We start from the raw sequence: 15,335 nt of genomic DNA, 5'->3' as shown, positions 1-15,335 counted from the left end.
CTCCGCTGGCTCTGCCCCCACAGCCCCCACACAAGGAGGGGCGGGAGCGGCCGCTCCCAGGGGCGCTGGGTTTTTCCTGCTGTCTGGGAAGTGACCGGCCGAGGAGCAGTGGCCTTAAGTAAAACCAGAAGTTCCATCTCAGCATGAGGAAGAACTTTCTTTACGTTGAGGGTGCCAGGCTGCCCTGGGAGGTTTGTGGAATCTCCCTGTCTGGAGACATTCCAAACCCACCTGGACGCGTTCCTGTGTCACCTGCTCTAAGTGATCCTGTCGTGGTGCGGGGGTTGGAATAGGTGGTCTCCAGAGGTCCCTTCCAACCTGGCAATCCCTTGATTTTGTGAGTCGTTTACCTCGGCAAGCGCCCCTGCCTTCCCTGTTTCTTTGATGTCATCCTTTAAACCGGTCCCCCTCGCACCAGTGTTTCCAGGTCTACACAGAGCCAGGAGCCGCAGGAGAGAGCTAGGAGTAGTGGGAGCGAGAGAAAAGTAACAAAACCTGCCTTTTCTTGTTTATGAGGTTTGCCCAAAGGTGTCTCTTGGGAGTGAAGTTGCTTGCAAAGCATTTTCAGATGTAGCCGTTCCTTCCCCCCACACTTCATATTCCTTGGTAACTGGAGAACTGTCAGCATTTGAAACCAGGCAAGGGGTGAAAGCTTCATTAAAATACAGTACGTAAAACACATCATGTGGGATCGTGTTTAAAGTGTAAATTATATATATATGTACATACACACATATATATATTTTGCAAATACAGTAGAAAGATAGTAAAAACGTAAACCTGGAACATTTCAATTGACAAGAATTGCTCTTGTTTTATGTGGCAAAAAAAAAATTCGTTAATTCGTTTCTGTGTTCATGTTTGTATGCCCTTTATGAAAAACAGAGAAGGAGGGAAGAAGAAATGCAACGGCATCTTCCATTTGCCTGTTGAATTGCGTGTTCATGTTTGTTCCTGTAAGCCTCAAAACCCTGTACTTTGAACACGCCACTACGCCTTTACAGTGTGTCACCACAAGATAAGAAAAAAAAAAAAAAGTTTCCGTCCCTGGCTGACCAAAGCTGGGATCGCAAAACCTTTTCTCAGAGTAAATATTAGCCAGCTGTTTGAAGACACACTGTCTATGAAGAATATTAGTGACACACCAGGAATCAACCCATAACGTATAGCCAGTTTATTCAGCAAAAACAGAACGCACTGTTCTGCTGCTAGGGGAAAAATGTGGGGGTGGGGAAATCTAGCTCCTCCTCCAAAGTACGTGTTTGTAAGTGAGAATGCTCGTTCCTGTTAATTACAGGAGCAAAACCAATAATAGGAATAAAACAGCCTTGATGAGGATACCATGTGGTCCAAGGCCACCCTCAAAAGCAGGTTTGCTGTTCACTAATAAGGAAAATACCGAGCCCGATATGAGGCGAAGCAGTGTGCTGCCTCCAGAACGCAGAGTCTTCCTGAGGTCGAGTACACCCAACGTGCCCGAGCAGATCTCATGTTTTAGTGTAGTATTACACAAGTTTGCCTTTCGCAGTCTTCATGTGCAGCCGGTGGTACCTCACCAAGTTGGTAGTGAGAGGTTGATCGTGGGGCCCCCGTGAGCCGAGGAGTCGTGGGAACACTCCGTGCTCTAAGGGACTTCTGAAACAGCTCAGTAAGAGTGGCACAAGAATACCCATTGAGTCTATCGTCGGGCTCTTTAATGAAAAGTTGATCATTATTACGGAATTCTTTATTATTTATGTTACTTATGTTTATTATTGCAGGAATTTTTTTGTACCAGCAGTATGCACAGAGTGTGGGTTTCTCTATGGCTACAAAAGCATACTTCATATATGTGTTATTGAGCCTCCTATCAAAAGCATAGCTTTGCTAAAAGCATCACCTAGAAGTGCCTCTGGTGCAGCTGTATTTCACTGCTTCTTATCACAGTTGACATAGCTGTCAGATAAAGTTTGGATATTTGGGTCATTTGAGGGTTTTTTATAGATGCAGCTATAGGTTTTGCTGGTATAAAACCCTCTAGAAAGCCTCTAACCTAGACCCACATATAGCACACTTGACTTGAGGATCACCAGCAATTGATGATTAAGGAAGTTTTGATGGTTAGCCATGAAATTATAGTAATACATAAGAAAACATATCAAGATAAAACACCTTCCAAGAATTTATTACATCCCAAAACATCTACAGTTGAGAGTAGTCATGCTTGTGTTTATGTGTTTATGTTATGAGATTAATTTTCTTAGGAAGTTTTATAAAATTCCTTTAAACTGTTTTATAGCTATAGAAGGGGGGGCGGTGGGGGAGGGAATCTAGGCACCCAGAAGTGTTCTTGCTGCTTTTCATCCTGGAAAAGTGAAAAAAAAATATAATAAAATAAAATTGAAAATGCATCCTTTTTGACACGTCTGAAAGAGGAAAACACAGACTCTAATGAAATGAACACAGTGTCGATTTTTAAATATTGGTTTAATGAGATGTAAATTACCCCTCCGTGTATGAGCTGAAGTCCTTTGTTCTTCAGCCAAGATTCTCTTAAGGAAGCAGGCTGTGTTTCTATGTGGGCCTCCCAGAGGGTGAGGGTGCAAAGCTTTATACCCTGCTCAAGCTTCCACAGCAGCTCCGCTGTCATCAGTCTCGTGCTCTCCAGCAGCTGATCTCTGGAACGGCTTTGACTAGAAAATTTGCCAATGTAGCTGCAGACCTGGTACACTATCCTAGATACAGGATCCAATTTAAATTGTTTTAATAACTATCTCTTGCTTATATCAGAGCTGAAAGGATGTTTTGCTGTTGAAACCACACCTGTGGGTTTTTGCCAGCAAAGCTGTATTGACTGGTGAATGTTGTTACATCCTGCTATTGCTAAATCAGCAAAACTTTTAAATATAAACCGAGTCTCTGTTGTCTGCCAGCCAGATTACTCCTTGTCCAGGTTGCATAGGTGTCAGGCAGCTTCCCTCACTTTTATTCACCTTTAGAGTTGTACCTTGGTGACCTCTGTCCAAATAACCACAGGCTTTTTATAACTGGATTATCTCCTGTTTAGAGCTTAGCACCTAGGTTGTTCTGAATGCGGAAAGCCTAGTTTTGTTCATAAAGTCAAAACGTAGGAAATGCTGGAATGGCAGATCTGTGGAAGCACAAAAAAATGCAGTTTACTTTTCCGGTGAGTACAGCTGAGTTGGAGATGCATCTGGAGATGTAATGCAGTTACAGCTACATTGGAGATGCAGATGAAGAAACCATCTACTAACATTTCTTTAATTTTCAAAATTCTAGGTATTGTAACTTTATTAATATGTTTTGGGCTTCATATCCTCAAAAATACTTAAGACATGATAAACATATTTAGTAAAAGATGGGTTGATAATTAGGAAAAGTTCAAATAGACACATAGTGGAAAATGTTTAGTGTGTCTAGACAATGTACCAACCTGTATTGCCTTTCAAAGCTTTTCAAGATAGTCCTGGCAGCTTGTAATCTCTGTAACATTTTCATTGTGATGGGTTCATCTTTACAGGAAGGCAGACAGACCTCAAACAGTAATGAGCCAAGATCAAAGACTAAGGATAGATAGCAAAGAAACTCTTGAATCAATGTATTCCTGTCTTTGTCGATCTATACTAAATACCATGGCAATTAAAAGATCTCTGAAATATTTTGGACAGTATTATCAAACTCAGTATTTGGTATCTGGACATGGCGCCCAAAGATGTGACAGTAAGTTTTGTGAAGCACATATTTATTTACACTGACTTTAACTGTGTGGGCTACCACTAAAAGTCTGACCCAGGCTTTTTTTCCTTGTGTTCCTGGTGCTAAAGACTTGCTGCCTTCCCAGGAAAGTTTGTGTAATCTTTAGAAACCCCATGCTGGAGATTGTTACTGGTCCCTGAGTTGACATGCCACTGGCTCACCTTCTGAAATGACATCTTGGTCGGTCTTGAGAGACTGGAGCACTCAAAACTCAGATATATTTTACTCTGTCACATCTGTGTCATCTTCAGCTACCCAGACAGATATTTATTACCGTTCTGTGTTAGCTGGGTGACATTTTGCTGGGCAAGGTTCTGGGTTACTACAGAAACTGTCTCTGCAGATCCATTAAATCAAGCAAGGCTCTAGTGACAAGACAAGACTCATGCTTTCAGCAAGAACATTAATAATTCACATTTCTGCTGGCCAGCTCTCTGTGCCTTCCTTACAAACAGGCTGGCAGCTCTAAGGAAAGTAGCTGCAATTAGCTGGAACTAGTGTCTAGAGAGTTAAAGGGATGTTTACTAGAGTAGACTATATCTTGGAAGCATTTTGCTTCAGAGACTAATTTTGGTGGGGTTTTTTTTGAGAAGGGCAACCCCAGCAAGCCTCTTTGTCAACTGTTTTTCAGAAAGATAAGAGGAAAGGTTCCTGGTTTAACTAAACCTGCTCCTATCACATGCCATCACACTCCCCCAGCTATCCCTCGTGCAGTACAGCCGCCAAGGAGGCAGCTGGCTTTCTCACTGATAGAGCATGCAGTCACGTAACACCATGGAATTAACCTGGAAAGGATTCCCTGGTGTTTCAGATCTGCCTGGCTCTCTCTTCCCATGAGCAGCTGTCGGCACAGATAGGACTGGGTACCCATAGCAGTGAGGGACTCACAATGTTGAGGCTCTGCTTATGCAGGGCACTGCAAGTGCTTGTTAAAACTCAGCATTAAGCTGGAGAACTGAAGTGCTGCTTCCACACACAAATTCAAGAGGATTCCCTCTGTAAACCCTTATCACTCTGACTTCTTCCATCTATGCAAACTATCTGTCCAGTATTTAATCCATCCCCTTCTCAATCACACTTCTGCTGTTCAGTTCTGAGAGTTCAACTCTTCCTTCCTCTACAACAACATCCCCTTTTACAACTATTTTCAATGAATGTGGGAAGAATGTCAACAAATAGAGGACAGATGTCAAGTATTATGGGATAAATGTCAATGACTATTGGATAGATAGTGTTTGGGTGAGCCGATGTCTCATCCATCTTTCACAAGAAGAATTTGCCCAAGAATTTTGTAAGTTCCATGTAGTTAAACAGTATTTGGGTTGTTTTAGTGTTTAATGTGGCTGCAGCTAGCCTAGCCTCTGCTCAATCATGGGCTTTTTTTTTTTTTTTTTTTTTTTTTTTTTTTTTTTGCGTTACAGTGTGGTCTGATAATAAGTCCTTTAACACTTAAGTGTGTGCTGGTTTTGGCAGGAATAGAGTTGATTTTCTCACAGTGGCTGGTATGGGGGTGTGTATGTAGCTGTATATATATGTGGGGTTGTAGAGACAACAGGTGCAAAGTATGGCAGGTTATGGAAGGTGATTCTTTTTACTTTGCAAATCCCGTTGGGAAAACCAGCTGCTCACCATCCTCTACTCAACATGTGTGTCTGATTGTTCATACCTTAGTGTCCGACTTTGTGCTGGTCCCTATTGAGTTGCAGTCCTGAAAACATTGCTCTGGTTGTCAAGTTTGTTTTGAAATTGAAATCCATCCTTCATTGTAACTGTGGCCATCCCAGTTTTGCACTATCAGTAACCTTCAGACGTGCATTTTTTATTCCATCATCTGCATTGTTAGTGAAACATTGAAAAAACTTGGATAGACTCCTGTAGCCACCTTTCTGTGCTGAAACTCTATGAAACCAGATTTGTACTGGGCATGTATGGGTTTCAGTTAGTTTCTTTACGAACATGCATGATGACAAAAATCTCACTCAAGTCCCCATATCTGACGATATCTACAACTTTTTGCTTTTTATGAGTCTTGTTAGTCTATCATAAAAATAAATCTGATTGCAATTTCTACTAGATATAATTTATACCTGATGAATCCATGGTAGCTGCTACTCCTCTCCTTGTTATTTTCCAAATACTTACAAGTAACTCCTTATCTACTCCAAATTGAAGGAACTGAAGGTAGCTGGCCTTTAATTTGAAAGTTCCAAAGCCCAAAACAATCAGATCCTACTTCTTATTGATGGTATTGAAGTTACACACAGTAACCCACTAGACATGCTGGAATTGATTTATATAATGAATTTGCAGCCTGCATCACTGTGTGGAGACAGTGCTCACAGTGAGCAAGGACTTGACTAACAGAGGAGCATCTGATCTTTGTACTAACACTGTGAAGATCAATTGGGAATAAAAAAGACCGTCAAGCTCTGAAGAGGAAGAGCTATTCCCTTATGTCTTTATGGAAGCAGACCTGTGATGGATGCCTGTAGGTGCACATCACTCTGCTCTGACAGTGAATCACTGATAAATATTTTCTGAGAACAGTTACACAACCAGTTTTGCACCCCTTTAGAAGTTGTAGCTCCTTTGCTTATGGGACTGTTATGTCAAGCAAAAGCCCTGTTCAAGTGGACATTTTCAATGTTTTTTTCCTCTCCAAGAATCTGTTTACCCATGTAAGGTTTGCTACTGGTTTGATATGATGTTTTTCAGATAAATCAATGTTGGCAATTACTAATGCCTTTGTTATCTATTGTGAAAAAAAAAATAGAAATTGAAATGTTGGCAAAGATTTGCAAGACATTTTAAAAAATGTTTATTTGTGGGGTTTTTTGTTTGGTTGGTGTTTTGCAATTAAAAGGAAAGCTCCCATTTATCTTTTAACAAAATAACCCTGTCCATCAGCAAATGCTCAGTTTGGCAGTGAGGTGCAAAGTAGTTTTCCCAAAATCAATAGATAAGGTAGGTGGTGTCTTTCTTTTTACTTCTTTGTTTAGATTAGAAGGAAGCACCTTCTAATTGAATTGAATTTTATACTGCTCCCCAGGGCATTTTTCTGGGAAGAACTGTTGTGATTCTAGGCTAAAAATCTTCCATTTGGCTGAAGGTGTCCATTTTTGGGGTTCAGATTACACTGCTAGCCCAACAATAGTTTTTTATGGTAATGCAAATCTTTTTGTATGTATTGTCTCGCAGAAGGTTTCCAGCCTTTCTCTTGAGAAGAGTAAATCTGGTCTTGGGATGGTGCTTTAACTCTTACTTAACACAGCTGTGGTTCCAGCAACATTTAACACCCACAGAACCTTGAGTAGGAGACAAAACAGGCACCCTCCCTCTCTTTTCCAACTCCCATGCTGGATAGCTTGCAATGTTATGCATCTCCCTATTAACCTATCTCTTCCCTTTCAGCCTGGACAAGAAAACCCATGCATGGATCGGAAAACAGATTATTCTTGCAGCGCCCCCGAGTTCATTAAAATACAATTGTTGCTCGCTTAACTGCAGAAACACTTCCTAGAACCTCTTCTCTCCTTTTCCCACCCTGGACAGACCCTGAAAAATATCAAACCACGGTGGGCTGGACTCCACTACGGGGATAACCACATAGAGGGTGGGGGGACTGCAGCATTATCAGCATATTATCTCTTGTTATCCAGAAAAGGCTCTTCCCTGATTCTTCAAACAGGATTTTCCTGTTACTGTGTGTGGGCTGGGAGGTTTAACTACATTCTGACTCTTCCTTTGCTATGCGTGCAATTGTTTCCCAGAAATCTTTATGGAAACCTTTATGCAAGAAGGCATAAACCTGCTCGGGAGAGTAGTCTCAGTGCTCGACAAGCCAAATCCTTCTAGGGGACAGCTGTCATCATCACAACACAGCCAAGCAAGCAACCACCCCCTTCAACCCTTTACATTAAGGAACAGTTTTGACTTAAGCCTATTTTGTATCTTGTAAGAAGATTAAAAGAATTAAAGAGAAACCTGTTCAGTCCATTTAATATTAAGCATATGACACATAGCTTCATCTTGTACAGGGTCAGAATAAACAGAAGGACATAATGACTGTAGACATTTTACGCTGCTCTTAAGGACTTCTATGCTGGGATACCCTGCCTGCATCCATCTCCAGAGGATCCCCAGAGCTTTGTAGTTGCATACAGATGCCACCAGCCATGGTTCTTGGAAAAAACATCCTGAGTGAGCAATCACTTCAGTATACTGAAAAGGAAAGCTTCCTTGGCCTTGCTGCAGAGGTTTTGGGGAGGTGGAAAGTGGCTGGCAGTGGGTGGGATGAGGCTAAAGTCACAGCATCCCTGCAGACCCTGCCCAAGGGGTCCCAAACAAGGTCTAAATGAATTTCTTTCATCAAAGGTGTAGGTAGACCCTGCTCATCAAATCACATCAGTACAATGGTGGCACACTGGTGTGGGGGACGTGGAGAGGACAGAAATTACAGCCTTGAAGGACAGGTCCTGCTGCAGATCTGTGCCTGCCAGCCCATTCCCCAAGACTCTGAGACAAAGCGATATGAGCATGATGACTTCTTGGCATACTGGCCATGCCTAAAGTCCTTGCCTGTCCCTCAGTAAATGCCAAACTAAGTGCAGCCATTTTGAGGACTCCGTAGACTCTATGGCAGAACAATTCACTGGCTGACCTAAATGGAGTGATTACAGAAGTACTCACAATGTACTTCCTCACAACCATCATAAAAGTCCTGGGCTAATTCCCAACTGCTTTTACAATCTGTTTGCCCAACTTGCTAGTAGGAAAAACCTCCAGCTACAGTTTATTTGCATAGTGTAGGAACATACAGCTGCCTAATATCCCTATTTATTTACAGCACTGTGTTCAAAATCTACAAACAGTAAATACTGTCGATCATAAACAATCCATAATGAACTTAGAAAATTTGTACTGGGAGCAGCTGGATGTATATTGGATGTACATTGGGATGTACCATGAGAATCAACATTTGGAGATGTGCCAAGTGAGATAGAATTGGGACAGGTTACTGGCCTCGTCACAGTCAATTATTGCTTTGAGTTATTGCTTTGAGCTGGGTTTATATGTGACAAAACAGTGTTAGGGCACCTTAGCATATTTTTAAACACATGGAGACAAAGGTAAAAGTTATGTGTTTCTGTGTGTAATTAACCACTTCAGTGCTGTGAAAAGAGACACACTCTAGCCCCATAATAAAACCAACCCACAATAATCCTTATATGTATTTACCCCACATTTTATATGATTTAGGTTGCAATTTCAGTGAAGCCAATAAATTTGCAGAATTATCCAGTCACCCAGTAAATACAGTGAATAAGCAGAATATATACATGCTGATGAGCTGGTGATATACAGTAGCAAGCAGACACATTAGTAGGTTGCTCAAATAAAATCTTAGATTTTCTCTATCTCCATTTTCTTCCTGATAGCAGAAATTATGGCTTCTCCTTTTGCCCTTTCCCCTTGCCGCTTCCATCAGGAATAAATTTGTTTCACTCACACCATGTGAAACCCTGAAAAGTGTACACACCAGCTTATAAATAGGTAGAGGAGCTGCAAATATGCCTTGTTCAAGCTCTGCATCTTTTATAAAGGGCCCATGGTGCAAAGTGTGCAAAAGCACAAGCATTTAAAAGGGCAAAACTCAGACTCATTGATACAGGCCAACAGGGTAGCTCTACTGAGGTGCTTTATGAGTCCTTTTCTTTTGCCTTGCCCTTTTATTACTCTTTACCTCTGTACTCACCTGTACTTGAGAATGATCAGAAGAACAACTTGATGCTTCCAGGCCAAAGTTTAGCAGTGGGTTTACATTCAAATCTTCATGTTTGGCATTTTGCTCTCATCATGTAAGCTTTCAAATCTACTAAGTGCAAATCCACTAAGCACAGGGCAGAGGAACAGCATCTCCAGCAATTAACTACATTATAATCCTGCAATATACCTTAAAGCAGGCACCTCCTCATTTCGGAGGTAATAAACATATATATAATTATATTAGCACTCTAGTGGAGTCAGCAGATCTTTGAGGCAGACTTACCTCCAATTTTCCCATGAAGTAGACATCCCAAAACACAAAGCTCTCCAGCAATCAGATTTTTTTAAACATAAAGGAATACTTTTTAAAAACCCCAACAATAACAACAGAGAACTGTTGAAGTTATTCAGAACAGAAAGTTTCTAAATTAACTTGTTGTTAATTTAGGTTCTTTATCCCAAACCCTTCTCGCTGTCCATCCTGTCCTTAAAGTGGTTCACTCAACTGATCATGCTTAACTGCACCAAAGAAAAGCAAAGAACCCATTCCAGGGTTCCCACCACAGCTGGAGCATCCAAGACAGAGGCAGCATCTTCCCTGGTGCCAAAACAACAGCCTGTATGTTTTGTTACACACCATGTTCCAGGGAACACAGTAGATAGTGCACATGAGGAGAGCGGGTACTCCCCCTGCAAGCTGCAGAAGGAGGCCCATGGCTGGGGATGCTTTGCCCTGTGGCAGTCGGTTTAGAGGCTCTCTAAGTGCCTGCTTTGTCCTGTTCCAAAGCAGCTGTGTGTCCACGTAGGTGTTCATTAGAGGTGAAGACATCTGGCAATTTTGTGTCTTGTGTTGACTTATGCGGGTAAATGAAGGCATGTTAATGCATCCAGAGTGCACAAGCATGTTTATACACTATATAAACAACTGCATTGTCAGTATTGCAAGATAGCAATCTCTTGTGGTCACTTTATTGGGGATGTAGAGCCTGTGTAATGCAAGGGATGTAGGTAGTCACTGTGGAGATGGGTGCGAGAGGCTGGTGATTCCACCCCAGAGCTGTTTTCTCTCACATACTGTGACCCAGCTTGTGAGCTGATGAAGTAAGCACATCTCATGCCCCATGTATGCATGAATCTCACAAAGCACATTTACCTAATTTACTTAAAATTTCAACAGACTGATGAAAAACAAAGCTGTGATCTACGTTTTAGATGATTTAGGCTGTGTTTTCAGTTAAGTCAATAAATTAGCAGATCTAAATTATTCAGTTACCGAGTAACCACAGCAGAGAACCAGGTCACATAATGAAAAAAGTAATTTTTTTTAAGCTTATCTTGTAATTTAATGAAGGTCTAGTTTTCTTTTGACCAGAAAAACACCCAGCTATTATTTAGCTAACATTTTAACATAGTTCACATGTCACTGGAGGACCCTGTCATTACTAGGCATAGGTGTCTGTGGAATACTAAGAGTACATTTTGATCTTTGGCCAGTTAAATGATCCAAGCAGATAAGAACTGTACAAGCTCAGTTCAATAAGTGCAGTTATACGAATGCTTGTAACACATCCTTACATCTCCCTGCTTTTACATGTTAGCAGTTTCACACTGTTTTTCCCATCTCTATGCAGTTACAGAGTATTTTGAAGATTTAACATGCATACAGATGATGGTTAAATCATCTCCAACAGCAGTTTTCACACAGCACTGGCTTTTTCACTGAGAAGAACATACCAGTGGCAGTGTTTTCCTTTTTTAGCAACTGTAAGAGAAACAGTTCAGCCTCCTCCTCCCCCTCTCTGGCCATGGCTTAATGACACAATAAATCCAATATTAGGGCCCTTGGCATCGGACCAGTTATACCATAACCTGCTACCCAAGGTGCAGATCCAGCTTTCATTCATGCTGTCAGTTAAAATTTCTCTAATATTTTATTGATTTCTTACTGACACACTTAATGTGATTACAACTACTGTACTCTGTCCCATTGTCACTTCATGTCAGATTAGGTATCAGCTACCAACTGTTAAAAAACGCATATGAACTCCATACCAGACACAATTCAATGGCAAGGTGGTCATATGCCCACAGTGAACTGGAACCAAATCCATATGCTTGGAGATCCATCACTGCACACATCCAGTAATAAAAATGATGGAAAGAGCCTCACACACGCACTGCGCACACTGAAATTAAGACATGCTTTCACTGAGGAAAAGTTAAAACATGAATGGTTCAAGCAACTGTTTAATTTCTTAGGATCTTCCTCCCTAAAGTTACTCTGGGATTTTACCAAATTAGGTGATCCTATATAAGGGTGCAAGGCAGTGTGTAAGGGTCATGGTTGAGAAAACAGCCGTGGTTCCTGGTTCAAATTGCAAATGCAGGACCTCCATCACTATCAGTTTTGTTTTACAAAAATAATTAAAATTTTAAAAAGCACAGTACGTCCTTACATTCCTTATTTTCTTGTCAATCACTGTCATGCTCTCAGCATTTTTAAAGCACTCCAGATCCTTACTGTGGAGGAACAGAAGTAGTAATAGGAGCTCATAGCTCAACTTGTTAGCTTTTGGCCTAAAAAACACAAGGCTATAAGAGGACATTCCACTCATAGCTAAACAGTTTTCTTTGTACCAGTTGTCAAGGGGATTTTAAAAAGCTTCACTTCTTTATGTGTGAGTGAATATTGAGGCTTGGGAAGACATGGTGTGCTGTTGGTTTTGGTTGTAGTGTTTCACAGAAGGGTGAGGAGAAGAATGGGAAGAGAAGTGATATCATCTGTTTTAAGTTAGTTCTTGAACCTCTGGCTACTTGTGTTCAGTTACATTTCTGAAAGATAGAACTTCTCTGGGCACTGTCTCACATCTTCCACTGTTTGATCTTTCAGTATTAAAAAAAATGGCAGTTTTCAACCACCTAAGATTTGCACTGTTGATTTCTCTCAGGAGATTGACATGTCTGCCCCATGTCACCCATGACCAGGCAGCAGGGTGATATTTTTCTGTACTGTTGTACCAATATGTATTTCTTTCCTTTGTCATAGAAGCTGCAGCATGTCAGTAGAAAAACAGACCCTGTAATAATTGCAGAGACTTCTGATCCTTACAGTCTCAACTTGCTTTAATACTTGCCTTAGCTCAACTCAATAGAATGACTGAAGTTGCAATAGCATGTGCAAGGCTGTTCTTCAGTAAATCTCTTTCCCTTGCCTTCTCACAAGATGAAGCATCTCTGTGGCACTGCTGCAAGGCAGAGACAAGATACATGCAGGAAAGAGCAGAGCTTGTTTTGCTATTTGAAAGGGAAGTAGACCCTCCTCTGAGCATGTGTTCTCTTCAAACATGTCACAACTCCCCTGTTTCCAAAGTCCATCCTGTCAATTCCTTCCTTGTTGATTTTGGCAGAAAGTTAAGACAAATCAATTAACTGGTGACAAATCTCTGCTCTATGAAAGTAAGACCTCACTGGGAAAACCAAGAATAGCCATTAAAATGTTCCACAAGAAAATGCCTCATGTTGCATCTGTATTTAACTTGTCAAAGACTGCAAAATTTTGTGCCTTGATGTCGCAACTGTCAGTTGTCAATATTTAAAGACATTGCATTTCAAACCTGGAAAACTGTTGGCTGTTTTATCTGGCTTGTTCCACCTTCTCTCCTCCCTCTTTGTAGGATAACAGCTAAAATGAGCAGCTTCTAGGAAGGCACGGTGGCAGTAAACTGGCATATACATTATGCTTGAGTTCCCACTGGGTCCAGCGATGGGCAGGACCAGTAAGTGATTTATGACGCTGTCTCAGAGATGAACAGGAATGTCTCTCTGGCAGAAGCATATTAACAACAACACCATTCTGCAATCTCCAGCTATTTGGCAGCACACCCAGCAGTCCGCACAGCCACTAGAAATGAAGCTCTTCAGCCAAGACATTATGTAAAAATTAAACTAAAATTAACCACTGTGAGGGCCATCCAACCTGCTCTACCTAAGCCTAGATATATTCTGTAAAGAAAGGATAAAATACCCAATGAAATACCGCACAAAAGATTTCGTGTTATGTTTTCAGGCACCTACTCTATTTCTTCCCTTGAAGGGTCAGATGTCATATTGCTGAGATTTCACTGGCATTAGGGCAGTGAAATATAATCTGGTGGAGCATTACAGTATGTACTTTCCATGTGAATCCAGTACTTTGTGGAATCCTGGACTCATTACTCTGTGGGAGGACAGTTAGCTACACACAGTAAATGCAGTCATCCCCTAAATCAAGAATTCATTAATTTAAACCTAACTATACACAGGTAATCTTTCAGTAAATTATTACAATTCAAATCATCAGTGATGTGGATCAACCTTTTCCCTAGGAAAGAGCAATAATTAATCCAAAACTGGTAAAACTGAGACCAGTTCAAGTGAAAACAGTTGTCCACTAGCATCAATCCATATCCCAGAGGACAGGTCACAAACAACAAAGAGTTTGTACAGGGAAGGCTCAAGGATCAGAGATGACTCAATATTTCATTGCATTATTGCAAACAGGAAGAGGCTATTTCATAAGTCACAGGTCATTTCCATAACTTGAAAGCCCATCTGTATACAAACAGGTCATTACAACAAGGAATACACACAGGATTTTCCATCTTACTAACCTCAAGCAGAGAACAAGTGCTGGGCACACTTAAATCCTGCAGAAAGCTCTGTATAGTCTGGTGTAGACTGGAAACTTCCAGAAGAACCACAGTGTATGCTGGTGTCATGAATACACCCTTATGCTTGTAATAACCTTCTCTTATCCTCCTGACCCTTTTCCTCTAATCCCTTAATCATTGCTGTGGCATGTCTCTGTGTTTACATACATCAAACACACTTCTTGCACTACGGACAGTTTTGGAAACAGGTTCAAAAGGCTTTATACCTGCCAATGACGAGGAAGTGAATCCTGTTCATGTTCATTACTGCCTGCCTTTTATGGAAGAGAAAGCCAGATGTCATCTGCTGTTTGTAGCCTTTGTGAAGATGCCTCTTCAATTTTTTGCTTGAGTTGGCCCCTAAGTTGCTCTATTTAGGCAAACAAAGAGGAATTTTACCTACTCTAGTAAATACTAAGGCTGCCTCTCTGCTATACTTCTGCAATAGTTCAATACTGCTGGTACTCGGGTGTTTGGGTTTTTTAATTAAAGAGCTTGAGATAAAAATTCCATTTTAAAAATAATTTCTGAGTGGTAAACTGAAATCAAGAACAGAAATGTTTAAATTTTAGTTCAAACCTTTCAAAACTACTTAAAGATATGTAGGAAAGTTCTGAACACAACATCTAATTCAGAATATAAATCACTATATATTAGAACATGAAACATTTTTCATCATCATTCATTACTACCTTTAATTTTGTAAAGCTTCTCAAGAGGTCTCCAGTCAACAACAGCCTGAACTACTTATTCATGCACACATGGTCCTATGTAGAATTCCACTGATTTCAGAAAAGCTAATGACTGTCTACTAATTATATGAGTTTAACTGTTACAGTTTATTCCCTTAGATGTGAACTTGGATCCATAAAATCTAAGTGTGTGCAGACCTTCAAAGATGAAGCAGAGGATTACCTGATAGCAGCAGCAGCCTGCAGGCACAGCAGCTAAGCTGTATCTCAGCTAGATGTGGAGGTCAGATATGTTAAGTCTGAACTAGTCTACCCTCTACTTCCTCTGTGGTCAACAGAAAGGAACGAACATCTCAAGAGACAAATTAATTAGTCTTCCTGCAACACAGACACAAGAATTGAGCCCATTCCTACACAAACTGCTCACATAATT

The 15,335-nt window shown here is 40.9% G+C and overlaps 2 long non-coding RNA genes across 3 annotated transcripts; one reads left to right on the top strand and one right to left on the bottom strand.

Annotated features, from left to right (window-relative positions):
- The first annotated feature begins 8 nt into the window (after positions 1 to 8).
- LOC107208552 lies at positions 9 to 7,739 on the top strand. 2 transcript variants are annotated; one of them, XR_001523252.3, is made up of 2 exons: positions 9 to 667; positions 7,168 to 7,739. It is a non-coding gene; the product is annotated as an uncharacterized LOC107208552 (long non-coding RNA). The 2 variants fall into 2 exon arrangements; XR_004498478.1 differs by having other exon boundaries at positions 10 to 337.
- LOC117244769 lies at positions 1,160 to 7,174 on the bottom strand. Its single transcript, XR_004498474.1, has 2 exons — positions 2,486 to 7,174; positions 1,160 to 2,344 (listed from the first exon to the last, which is right to left on the bottom strand). It is a non-coding gene; the product is annotated as an uncharacterized LOC117244769 (long non-coding RNA).
- Positions 7,740 to 15,335: the final 7,596 nt, after the last annotated feature.

The sequence above is a fragment of the Parus major genome, chromosome 1 (genome assembly GCF_001522545.3).
Source record: "Parus major isolate Abel chromosome 1, Parus_major1.1, whole genome shotgun sequence".
In the NCBI taxonomy this organism is placed as follows: domain Eukaryota; kingdom Metazoa; phylum Chordata; class Aves; order Passeriformes; family Paridae; genus Parus; species Parus major.
Note: the sequence above shows the minus strand (reverse complement) of the source record. Positions and strands in the feature narration are given on the sequence as shown.